This window comes from Panthera pardus, unplaced genomic scaffold (assembly GCF_024362965.1).
Source record: "Panthera pardus isolate Hobbes unplaced genomic scaffold, ASM2436296v1 HiC_scaffold_13, whole genome shotgun sequence".
Taxonomy (NCBI): domain Eukaryota; kingdom Metazoa; phylum Chordata; class Mammalia; order Carnivora; family Felidae; genus Panthera; species Panthera pardus.
Window position 1 is genome coordinate 169,759,603 of NW_026526688.1, and position 13,286 is coordinate 169,772,888.

Here is a 13,286-nt window from a genome sequence, read left to right on the forward strand (position 1 = left end):
TGTTTGTTTGTTTTTAAGTAATCTCTACACCCACTGTGAGGCTCAAACCCATGACCCCAAGATCAAGAGTCATAAACTCTCTTCAGACAGCCAGGTGCCCCTGGAACTTTTTAATGGTAGGTAGAGTTCAGTACCAGTAAAGGACATTTATTGTGCTGTCTACCCAGCATATCTTTGATGTAATTCCAGTATATGGGGGAATTTCCCACCTTGTGGGTCCACCTCCCCAGGATAGAAAGCTGGAACTTGCTTTTCCAGGCCCCCTTGCAGCTAGGGCCCACAGATGTGACAGAGACATCCATTTGAAAAAAGTGATGGGAAAAGCAAGGCATCTCATGGAATACATTTTGTGCAAGGGAAGAGGTGTGAGGCCAAGATATATGCAGCTTTCACAGGTAGTGGGGACAGAAGTTCTGGCGCGTAACCCCACAATAGTGATGACTGTCTCCAATGGAAACTACATCATTCCTGGTTCTATAGCTTCCAAGCTTGATTCTCTACTTCCAGATTTTTTCCTTTGAAAAAGGATCCTTTTCTGTTCAACTAGGGTGGATTTTGTTTCAAACATTCACCGTGTATTTATTGAGTGCAATCTATGTTCTAGGAACTGGCTTTTAGCAATGCAATAAAACAGGAACAGATTCTTATCCTAATAAAACTCACACTCTGGTAGGGGAGACAGATGATAAAATAAATATATGATAATGCTATATACCATATGATAAGCATCACAAGACAAGAAGTGCCATAGAGAAAAGTAAAGCAGGTAAGGAGGAGAAATGCCAGGGGTGAGGTGTAGCACATTTAAATAGGGCAGTCAGGAAAGCTCTGACCAAGATGACATTTGAATAAAGATCTGAAGGATATAAGGGAAGGAATCAAATGGGTATCTAGGTCCGCATTCTAAGTAGAAGGGACACAAAGAGTACTTGTGCCCGTGAGCAGGAGTGTACTTGGCACGTTCCAGGAAGAGCAAGGAAACCAGTGTGGCTGGAACACTGAACACGGGGAAAAGTAGTAGCAGCTGAGGACCAAGAGGAGAGTGATCCAATAGGTGCTGGCAGGTTACTGCAGGGGCTTTTGAGAGTGGGAACGTTGAAGGTTTTCAGCAGAGGAGACACATAAGATTGTCTGCTGCATTGAAAACAGACATATGAGAAGGAAACAGGTAAAAGCAGAAAACAAGAGAAAAATGAGGAACCTACTGTCACAAACGAGGTGACAGATGAAGATGGTTTGGTCCATGGTGGTAACGGAGGCGGGTGAAGAGAAACAGTCCGATTCTGGATATATTTTGAAGGTATAACTGACACCATTTATTGACAGGTTGGTTTGCGGACATTCTGATGACTTAATGCTTCTGACATATAGAATTAGCATATGTAACATAATGTGTTTTCTAAGAATCAAAAGGCAGAAATATATGTATTCTCAACAGTGGTGGTAGTAGAAACCCTCTTGCATTAATACAGAGCTTTAGCATTAACACTATCTGACAGATGTAATGATGTATGTCATCATTACTGTGTTGAAGTCATTTAAACCATGTTTTCAGTGGGGGCGCCTGGCTGACTCAGTCGGGTAGAGAAAGCGATTCTTGATCTCAGGGTTGCAAGTTCGAGGCCCACGTTGGGTGTAGAGATTACTTAAAAACGTTAAAAAATTTTTTTTCAGTACTTACTATGTGTAGGACATGGTAATTTGATAACATCACCAAAAATTCACATAGCACTAGAGTTTACAAAGCACTCTAACCACCATTATTTAAACTCACAACCACTTCAAGAGAACGGTAATTCCCTGTTTTACAGATATGGAAACTGAAATCTAGAAACATAAGTGACTTGCCTCGGGTCAGCTCCTGGAGAGCCAGCCTTGAACATGGCCCCAGATCCTTTAACTCACAGATGAAAGTGCTGTACCACAGCTACACTACAAGGTGGCATTCTACCATCTCCCAGGTTTCACTTTTTCTTAGTCGTGAAATATTATCTACATCTGTATCTTAAACGCTAAGTCCACATGCTGTGGACAGAATTGTTTCCCCCGCCCCCTCACTCCACAAATTCTTATGTTGCAGTCCTAACCCCCAATGTGACTGTATTAGGAGGTAATTAAGGTTAAATCATAAAGGCAAGCCCTAAGCCCATAGGACCGGTGGGCTTATAAGAGGAAGACAAAGATATTTCATTTTCTACACGTACACACACCTGAACATACAGTGAGATGGTGGCTATCTACAAGCCAAGAGAAAAGGCCTCAGAATGAAATCTACCTTGCTGGCACCTTGACCTTGGCCTTCCCAGCCTGAGAAATCTGAGAAATTTTGTTGTTTAAGCCATCCAGTCAATGGTATTTTGTTTTGGCAGTCTGAGTAGATTAATACACCCTATTATGGAAAAGAAGGGTGGTTTAATCTAGAACAGTCTTAATGTTGGCCAATTTAACATACACACAAAACCCCAAAGAACGTTCAATCCCAACTTCACTTTCAGGCCATGTAATCTAAACCACACAAAGTCCACAAGCCAGCAGAGATTAGTCGTTTTATACCCTATTCAGGCCCCTCAACTCCATTCACAGCCATGGAGTCATACTCCTAGACTCTGGGGGAGCAACATGTGCCAATGCCACGTTCACCAGTGAATCTCTTACAATCTCCTTCATACCTTCAATACCTGCATTGTCCAATCAAGTAGCCACTAGTCATATACAGAGAGTAAGTATTTGATATATGGCTACTCTGAATTGAGATGTGCTATAAGAATAAAAAATACACTGGATTTCAAAGACTTAATATGAAAAAAGAATGTAAAATATATTAATAATTATTAACAGCTGAATATTATTTTGGATATAGGGGGTTAAATAAAACATTACAAAAATTAATTTCACGTTTCTTTTTACTGTTTTTAATGTGCTGCTAGATAATTTAAAATTACATACATGGCTTGCATTTGTACTTTGCATTGTCTTTCTATTGCTTCTCCATACAGTCCCTTAGTCCTTTTTTTTTTTTTTTTTTTTTTAAAGAAGGCACCACACCCAGCATGGAGCCCAATACAGGGCTTGAACTCATTACCCTGAGATTAAGACCTGAGCTGAGATCAAGAGCCGCTTAACTGGATGGACCACCCAGGCGTCCCTCCTAATTTTTTTGATATACTCACTCTTTCCTTAGAATCTCAGCTCGTTTTTCTTGGGTCTTGCCTCCAAAGGATGCTGTCTTTTTCTGCTCCAACTACTTCTATTATTGTTGTGGGCAGATTCCAGAACTTGAGTATGCATGAAGAAGGGGCAAGACCTTATGGGAGTTTAACTCCCAGATAAAATATTGAATGCAATTAGATCTTTCCTCAATACATTGTTACTTTTTCTCCTTCACTATGTTAGGTAACATTATTTTTAAAACACCCTTCTAATAATGTAGCCTTAAAATACAACATTCTAGGGGCGACTGGGTGGATCAGTCAGTTAGGCGTCCAACTTTGGCTCAGGTCATGATCTCTCAGTTCATGGGTTCCAGCCCCGCATCGGGCTCTGTGCTGACAGCTCAGAGCCTGGAACCTGTGTCTCCTTCTCTCTGTGCCTCTCATGGGTCACACTGTCTCTCTCTCAAAAACAAATATTTAAAAAATTAAACATTCTAGAAAATGGGAGGGAGTGGCAGAGAAGAAAACTCTGTCCCATCATACATAATGATTTTGATCCTGTATTACTACCTACTTTTCAAAAGAGAAAAGATGTGAAGCGTGGTTAAATACATTACCCAAGGTCACAGATCTGTATGAAGCAGTTACTACTGAAATCTGATTCTGTGCTCTTACTATTATGTCACAATTCATGTAACCTCTTGACAACTGAAAATTTTATAGAACCTGGGTAGGGGAGAAAATGGGAGGTGGCCACTGATACAAACATCAATGATTACTAAACACTACCTGGAAAGTAATAATAGCTATTTTCTGCTTGGGATATAGTTAAATGGGAATTATGTTAACTACTCAAGTTATTCAATAAAGCACTCCACAGAACTCTTCTAAATTCTAGATGATGATGATCACAACGGCAAAAATGTTTTAAGCCCTTGTGTGTGAAGCACTGTGCTAAACACTGCTGGAGCTCATTTTATCGTCTCACAATGCATGGGGTCTTAGTAACCCCATTAAAAAAAAAATTTTTTTAACGTTTACTTTTAAGAGAGAGAGAGAGTGTATGAGGGGAGAAGGGGCAGAGAGAGAGAGGGAAACACAGAATCAGAAGCAAGCTCCAGATTCTGAGCTGTCAGCACAGGGCCCAACGTGGGGCTCAAACCCATGGACTGTGAGATCAATACCTGAGCCAAAGTCAGACACTCAACCGACTGAGCCACCCAGGCGCCCCAGTAACCCCATTTTATAGGAGAAACCAATCACAGGGCTGAGAATTGACTGCAACCCGGTCTGTCAGGCTTCCAGAGGCCCAGAGCTTGGCCATGCTCTACTGCCTTTTCCAATGATAATGGTCTCATCTCCACAACTTTGAGGTGTCACCCTTGGGATAAATGAAGTCACTCCCAATTTCTGGCAGATTCCCTAAAGAAGAAAGAATTGTAATTCTGGGCCTCATTCTCCACATGTCACAGATAAACTTAGTTTTGAGCATTTCTTAGGCTATTTTTGCATCCTTCTCATGCATTCATTTGGGATAGTTTACAAGGAGCATGTTTTAGAGAGAACTTTTAATCATTTACTGATTTTGAAGATGTACTTGTGGAGAGAGCTCTCACAATTCCAGAAGCTGATTTGCTATGGTCATAGCATTTTTACTTTCTGTCCCTTGCATGAATCTTTATATCCCTGAAATTGTGAGAGTAAAAAAAAAAAAAAAAAATCTAAATGTCAACATAAGACTTTGTATTTTAATGGGGTGGAGGATTCTCTTAACAAGTCCACTTTCTTTTTTGCCCAGAAAGGTGTTGACTTAAAAAAAAACAGGATAAGGCAAGATTTAACTGAACACTAACTGGAAGGAAGTTTTTTAAATTCCAAGAGTCCCAGAATCTCCTAAAGTAAAATGAGAAGCATATACAACGTAGCTATTTGCCCAAACTGCTACAGTGTACAAATATGCTCGCTTCAATCCTTAAAATAATTCTCTATTGGCCACATTCTACAAATGGGGAAATTGAGGCCCCGGGAAACTAAGAGAATATCTCAAGACTGTAACTACCATTTGTGGACTTTCTGACCTTATGCCTGATGTATATATTTGCACATGCTTGATCATGCTTTAACACTGTGCTGGTAAGTTGGTTGAATCCATCAACCAAAAAGAAAACTGGAGAGGTTTTGAAAAGAGCTAAGAGGATATGGCACAGCATTTATTTATTTTTCCCATGGCATCTCTTATCAGATCGTTATCACAGAGTCCACCTTGGATAGACAGCAGTCCCATTTCTAAGGCTCCTCACCTCTCCACCATCTCCTTCTCTCTAACCATCCCTTCTCCCCGATCATTTCCTGCCCCCTGCATCCCATTAGTTTCCCATCCCCCCCCCCTTTTTTTTTAAATTTATTTGAGAGAAGGGAATAAGTTTAAAAGATGTAACAGTAGGGGCGCCTGGGTGGCGCAGTCGGTTAAGCGTCCGACTTCAGCCAGGTCACGATCTCGTGGTCCGTGAGTTCGAGCCCCGCGTCAGGCTCTGGGCTGATGGCTCGGAGCCTGGAGCCTGTTTCCGATTCTGTGTCTCCCTCTCTCTCTGCCCCTCCCCCGTTCATGCTCTGTCTCTCTCTGTCCCAAAAATAAATAAAAAATGTTGAAAAAAAAAAAATTAAAAAAAAAAAAAAGATGTAACAGTATACGTGGAAAGGCAAAATAGAGAACGCTATGAGAGAGAAGTGGGGGAGGGGTTATTTTTGGAGGTTGAGGTTTTGCAGGGTAAATGTAATGGAACAATGGAGCAAGTACTAAGGACACTACCAAAAGAAAGGTTCATGAGATGTCCCAAGGTACTTAGAGAAAAAGGGAAATAAAGACTAAGTTCAGAATAAAGGAAAATATAGAGGCATCTGTGGAATGATGGTTTATCCATATGCCTTCCAAAGGTGCTGGGGGATTTTCACGTAAGCTGAGCTCTAGGCCTCAGAGAGAAGTTCCTTCTCCTGGTTTGTCTTTCTGTACCTCAGACAAATGGGGAAAGGAACTAAGCCTTAGGCCACAGGGGCCTGAGGTTCTCCCCCTACTTGAAAGATGCCCAGTCTCCTTTCCCTTCCTATCTCTGGTCAAAATTGAAAATTGTTGGCAAGGGAGTATGAATAAGATTGAAGACTTGCATGGCTCAAACTTCAGTATTTTCTCTACCAAAAGGGATGTGGGTCAGGGACAAGGTCTATAACAAGGATGGAGCACAGGGAAAGAGATGGGAAAGGATCTCAGCAAAAGAAATGAGTTCTTGGCATTAATGTAATCTGGCCCTATTTCCCAAGGCAGGAAGTCAAAGAAGGTTTGGGACAGAGTCTTTCACTATTAAAGTATGTACTGGCCAGGAAGACCACAGGCTGAACTGTGCCCACAGTGTGAGACTGGGAGTGTTAAATTTTTAAAATTTGAACGCCTTGAGAGGCGTTCATGTGCCTTCCTGCTCAGTTTAGTCTTCCCATTGCTCCCAGCAGTCCTTCATCGACTTCATCTACTCTTGTCAGAACTCCTATGTATGTTGGCACGCGTCGCATTATCCTTTCAGTTTATTTTCTGTGGGTAATAGTAAACACTTCGATGAAAACCTGGGATCCTGAACATTTGTTTCTTTTTAAGAGCCTTGTTCAACATTCAGGAAAAAAAATCTTCAAAACATTCTATGTGACTTTGCACCATAATTTATAATCAGATTTACTAAGTGGTTAATTACAACCCAAACTTGCTTTTGTATTTTCAAAGGGCTTTTTGTAAATTCCACATAATGGTGAGTGATAACAGAATGTGACAATACAGGGGATGGGCTAAACAATCTTATCAATAAGATTATACAAAAAATGACAGTAAAATACTTAACCAGTGCTAAGTTCTACTGATGTCTGGGAGTGATGACATTTCAAGGAAAAAAACCAAAACGAGTATCTGGTGTAGATGGTCATGTCATGTAATGCTTTCTTTTTTCTTGGCATGGGAGGAGATCCATTTGTAAGAGCATCATTACTGATAAACAAAAAAAATGTTCATTCACTAGGAGTATATCTCCTGTTATCCTTGCTCAAAACTTTGAAGACATGTGACAAGTGTCTACAATGACCTTCTGAGGTGGGGCAAATAGCAAATGCATGGAAGTATCTCCTAAGAATTGAATGGTTTATTCCACAAACTTTGAAAAACAGAACTATATGAATACCCCAATTATAATGGTATCACAAAGAACAGCCACAGGCTGTGTTTCCTTAGACTATACACTTAGACTATAAAAATGTACATTCAGAGAGCGTGGTCTCAAATGAGGTTGTATTCTAATGATTTCCTTCACAAATTACCAGTGAGGAATAAACTACCAGTTTAGTTTCTCAGTCTTAAAACAGAGACAAACAGTAGTGTCTCTACTGTCTCATAAATACAGTGAAAAAATTCATTAGCTCACTTAGACATCTTGAAACAGTAATTATTAACCAATGATACTGGTCCACAAACTCTTATAGGATTGAAAGGTTAAAATCATGAGTAAGAATCTCTTCATAACCTTAAATAGTGTTTAATGTAAAAACCAACTGGAAATAAAATCAGGAGTCAAGCTATGCCTCCCCCCACCATGATTTTTATTACATGCAAAATGAGAGCCATTACAGTTTTTCAGAAAATTTGCCACTAGGGGGCAGTTTGCGTGTAATCAAAATAAAATTCTAATGTTTTAAAATTTGAGAATCTGGTAACTCCCAGTATATAGATGACAGAATAAAAATGATTTTATTAACCTGCTTCAAAGTTACTTGAGCATTTTAATGTCAAAGGGTTAAAAAATACTGATGTTATTGAAAGTATATTAGTGCTATATAAATATATCTGTATCTAAGTTTAGCCACAAAACCATTTTAGAGCAACCACAATGAACCTAAAAACCCAAATAGTAATAAGGCTTACAGATCCTTTGACTTTACAATATTAAAGGGCATAAACAAACAAACCCTCCGGTAGGTTCTAATTATTACAGTAAATGTTTAATTACTCCCCAAAAATATTTTATTCCCAGCAATATACCCATATAAGATTAAAATATTTTTCTAAAAGCTGTCCCCAATTTTTCTAAAAACTTTACTTTTTAAAAAAATAATCTCTGTACCCAATGTGGGGCTCAAACATGCAACCCCAAGATCAAGAGTCACACTCTCTACCAAATGAGCCAGCCAGGCACCCTGTTCCAATATTGATTAAGAAATGTTCTTTTGCTTTTTTAAATTGAGGACTGTCCTTGGGAAAGAGGAATATGAAATTCACATACGAAATATTAATTCAAAATAAGCCCAAAGTACTATAAGCCCCAAAAGGAAAGTTAGCTTTTTAGATAAGGGAATAAAAAAGAATAATTTCTACACACTTCAGAAGATGAACTATATGCTTTTGGATATTACTAAAGTGAACTGTAAAACATGAATCTGGTAGTTCACAGCATCAAGGACTATTTTTTCAGATCAGAGAAATCTGCATATACAACTGTATCTTCTATGAGTTAATGATGAAAAAATACATCTATTTTATTCCAGTTCACTGCAAGTTTCAATTCTTTGTCTTGAGGGTTTTTGGTTTGGTATTTAAATGAAATGGCCTATTACTCTTGAAACTCTTGGTTGTAATGGTTGTAGAGAACCAAATTTGAAGACTTCAACCAAAAAAATACCATAAACTACTGACTTGTACAGTGTTTTGCTTAGTACAAGTAGTTTAAATTGCCACAAAAAATACCTGCCAATTCTACACACCTTTAGAAGGAAAATACATTCTTCTATATTATCATGTGTTGATTTAGAACTTTGGCTATGTTGTATATTGTACATAATGTTAGGGTTATATAAATAATTTACCCACTAGGCTATAAATTTCACTACACAAAAAAGTACAGAAACAAGCAAACAGTTGAGAGATCCACTAAAATTTTTCTTTTTTTTTTCCAGTTTTACCTTAGACCACAAAATTACAGCATTTCTATTATTTGTGATGAGCTGAGGACAAAAGAAATGTTCAAATTCACCTTACTCTAACAATAAGGCAATGAAGCGCAATGGAAAGCTGAATTCTAACTGTAAATGTTTTTTTGCAACATAACATTTTCAAATCTGCTTAAATCCAGAGAGATTTTTATTACACAATTTGATTTTTTACATCAATAAAATCTTAGATATATAACAATACAGATGAAGGAACAAGAATTTAATTTGTATTGAAATAAATATTAGATATACAAAGCACATAGAGTGAAAAAGGGTCACAATAAATTAAAGTGGAGACATCGTTTTGCTCAATCACCAAAGAAAGCCCTTGACACTTCCAATTTCACACCATCAAATTTATCATTCTTGCTGATTTAAGCAGAACACAAAACAAATATGGATCCCAGGGCTTACTTTCACAGGTACCAGCATAGATAATTTACTACAGTGATCCAATTTGGAAATCAGTAGGGACCAGTAAATCGCTGCATAAAAGAAAGAGCGAATGAGGTCCTTTTTCCTTAGTGTCAGCAGGCTATGATTATTATGTTTATTAGATTTTCTTGAAAGGACTTCACATTTTCTCAAATATTCAGGAGAAATATATTTCCCCTCTGAGCCCTACATTAGCATTTATGTGCGCTGGTCTTGAATATAGGAGAATGATGAATTTTTCAATTTATTTTATAAATTTACACAGTCTGGATAGTATTGGCCTGAAGAGTAGAACTCCCCAACCTGTACAGTATCAGATATTAAAAATGGATTCAAGAGAAGTAACTAAGAAATGCTGACATACTATATATACAAATGTTTTAGTTCAATATATCCCATTATATGAAGCACCAGAACTACTGCATTTATAAATCAAGCAGTTCTTTATGACTCTTTCTAATCTTTGTGACCCTTTTACATTTGTTCCAATATAAACACATTACAAATGTTACCTGCCCAACACTTTGCCCATTTGGTCTCAACTTACAAACTTATATGTAAGCAAAAATTCCTGTCAAAAGCAATTGTTCTATTTTAAAGGTACAAAAGAAAATTTGGAATCCAACTGTCATGAACCAAGAAAAACAAAGAGTTTAAAAGGACTGAGCCTATCAAAAAGTTGGCTTTAAGAAGTCTATAAAGGAAAATGTGAACCAACTCTTGAGCCTTTTCTTCTCCTCTAATAGGAGTTAATTTTTAGATTCCAGCAGAAGTATCTTTCAATTTTCTTATCACTTTTCTAAGAAACAATCTCCTTCAGATTTTAAAAATACTGTACTTTATCTCCTGTCACATCAGCTCAAACTCAATGCAGTCAGTTGTCCTATTTGCACTGCACCAGAGAAAGAGCACTCCAGAGCTGATCCCTCACACAGGAAAAACGGGGTTCCTTCTAAGAATCCACCTGAATACCACCTTAGAAGATACACATGTCCTAGAATAATTACTACCAAGAATCCTTCCAAACTTTTAGCAGCTCCTTTCTTATCCTTAATACCAGATCCAATAACAACTTTCCTCTCTGAATATTAGAAGAGGACTGCTCATTAAAACAAACCCTGGAAAGGACCTCCTGGATTTATAAACACATGCCTTTGGTATACTATCTACTGAACTACACTGTCATTTAGCCTGTGCAGATTTCTCCTAATCCTAGAGAAATTCCAATAAGGTTTACAGAGAAACCAGTTGTCTCTGCAACTCAATTTACAAATCTAGGTACCACTGTTGATACGATAACCCAAATTCTCAATATGCTTTTATATTACTGTGAAAACTCTAAATTTTAAGAAGCTGAACTGGATATACCTTGTATACCTACAAAATGACCACGGAAAAATTTTAAGTACCATTCTTCTACACACCTGACAATGAAGGTGAACGAACAAAAAGAACAATTTTATAACTGGTGTATTTAGGTTGATTTAGGCACTCTTTGTAAAGAAAAAAACAAAACAGAGCCCATGACCTGAATAAGGCCACTCCCAATTGTGGCCTATATTATCATTTGGCCAGAAAGCAAACATTAACAGGGTACTACTTCCAGCTTTTCAACATCTCAATTATTTTTTAAATGTACTCATATTTGGAAAATATTTGTTGAGTTCTGAGTAATTACGTATTAAAAAGGGCCATGGAATTCGGGTCCTTAGTTTTACAGGCCACTTAGTTTTACAGGCCACCAGGGGCTGTGAAACAACTGTGGGGGCGGGGCTACTTGAAGAAAGAGTGCCACCTACTGATCATATATATACATAACTGTCGGTGGTTACTTTCTCCTTTGAGGTTTTCATTACAGAATTAAGAATCAAAATTAGTCTAAATTTGGGTGGCTTTGAGGCTAGCAGATCCTAGGGGGATTTGGGTGGGCATGAGTGGGAGAAGTGTTTCAGAATCACTATATTAATCAAAATAAATTCCTCAGGATTAAATAGGAGTCTTTAACCACAATCCCTCAAAACTAATTTCATTCACTCTGATCTCAAACTTAAAAAAAAAACTAAGTCTCCCGGTCCCACTTATCTTAACCACATATACACTCATTTTCCTTTCCAAAATAATTAATATTCATATACTAAACATACAAGCCTACTCAGAATTTTTCATCGTGATTTTTAGAAAGAGTATTCAGATAGCTTTACAATTCAGAGTATAAAATAGACCTCCTAAGTCTTTCCTAACTTCTGGTATAGTATCAGCATGCCTTGATTTTCCCTGTAAGGGAAGTTTCTAAATATCTAAATTTAATTACTTCCTTCCTTCCAGGAGCATCTACTTTGGTGAATTGTATTGCAAGAAAATTTAAATACAAACTATGATTTAAGAAATTTCTCTTTGGACTGATTACGAAACAGAGTTTAAATTCATGAGGAATTAAATATACAAAAGGAACACAGAATTCTTGTTCTAACAAAAGTAGGTTTTGTGTTAGGTTTCCACCTGTCCAAGAGGGTTCAATTCAAAAAGTGCTAGAAGGACAACAGCACCACACCACTTCCTAAAGAATTAGATATTCTGGATGTTAATGCAACTTTTTCAAACCTGGAAGTAAAAATAGGTTCACCTATGCTACAGTTTCTCCTACTTCATTCATTCCATATACTGCTACTTTATTTCCTTAATTTTAATTTGATAGGTGTACATATTATGCTGTAATTTCAGATGCCAAATCAGTTGGTTCTACATATTCATATTGCAGAATTCCTAGCTACAAGCTCATGCAAACTAAACATCTAGTAATGCTCAAATTGTAAAATTTACTTTTTCATGAGTTTTTTATTTAAAAATCAAGCCTTCCTTTAAAGAACAGTCCAATAGGAGCATATCAGAAATAGAATCCTGTTATGTGATTAAAAGGCTCACCTTTTAAAGCACAGAATATTCTAAATTATAAGTTTTACTGTTAAAATTCTTTTTGTTAAGACCAACATGAAATCATTTCCTTTAGAGAAATCTTTTTCACCAACAGTAATTTCCAAACTGAAGAGCAAAAACTCAAAGGCATACTTATTGGTCATTAAAAGTAAAAGACAATCAGAGTAAAAACAGCTCATTAAAAGAAAATTAATAAATGGAAAAAATAGTGAAATCTGATGAGTTCTATACTTTAATGGTATTGCTCCAAGGCTAATTTCTTAGTTCTGATAAATGTTGTAAGATTTAGGATAAGGGGAAGCTGAGTGAAAGGTAGACAAGAACTCTCTGTACTATTTTTTTAACTCTTCTATAAATCTAAAATTATCTCCAGATTAAAAAAAAATTGTAGACAAAAAACTAGTAACTTAAAAATAAATATACCTTCAGCTGCCAAAATTTCTTGATATAATTCAAGACTTAATTTTTAAAGACATCATTAGAAATCATAATATACTGTTTACTTAACATTATAGCCACTTTATTGCTCTAGAAAATTAGTTCTTAAAACCATCAGATTATATATATATAATGATAATGAGGCTAGCCACACACCCACCCACCCATCCACTCAATCAACTGTATTTCATGAGGCTGCTTTTCTAACTTAGTAGATAAATATTACAAAAATACAAAAAAAGTTGGCTACAGTTGAGCTATCAAGTAGATCTCACATTTCCAGAGATAGGAAAGCTGAAAAACTGAAAACTG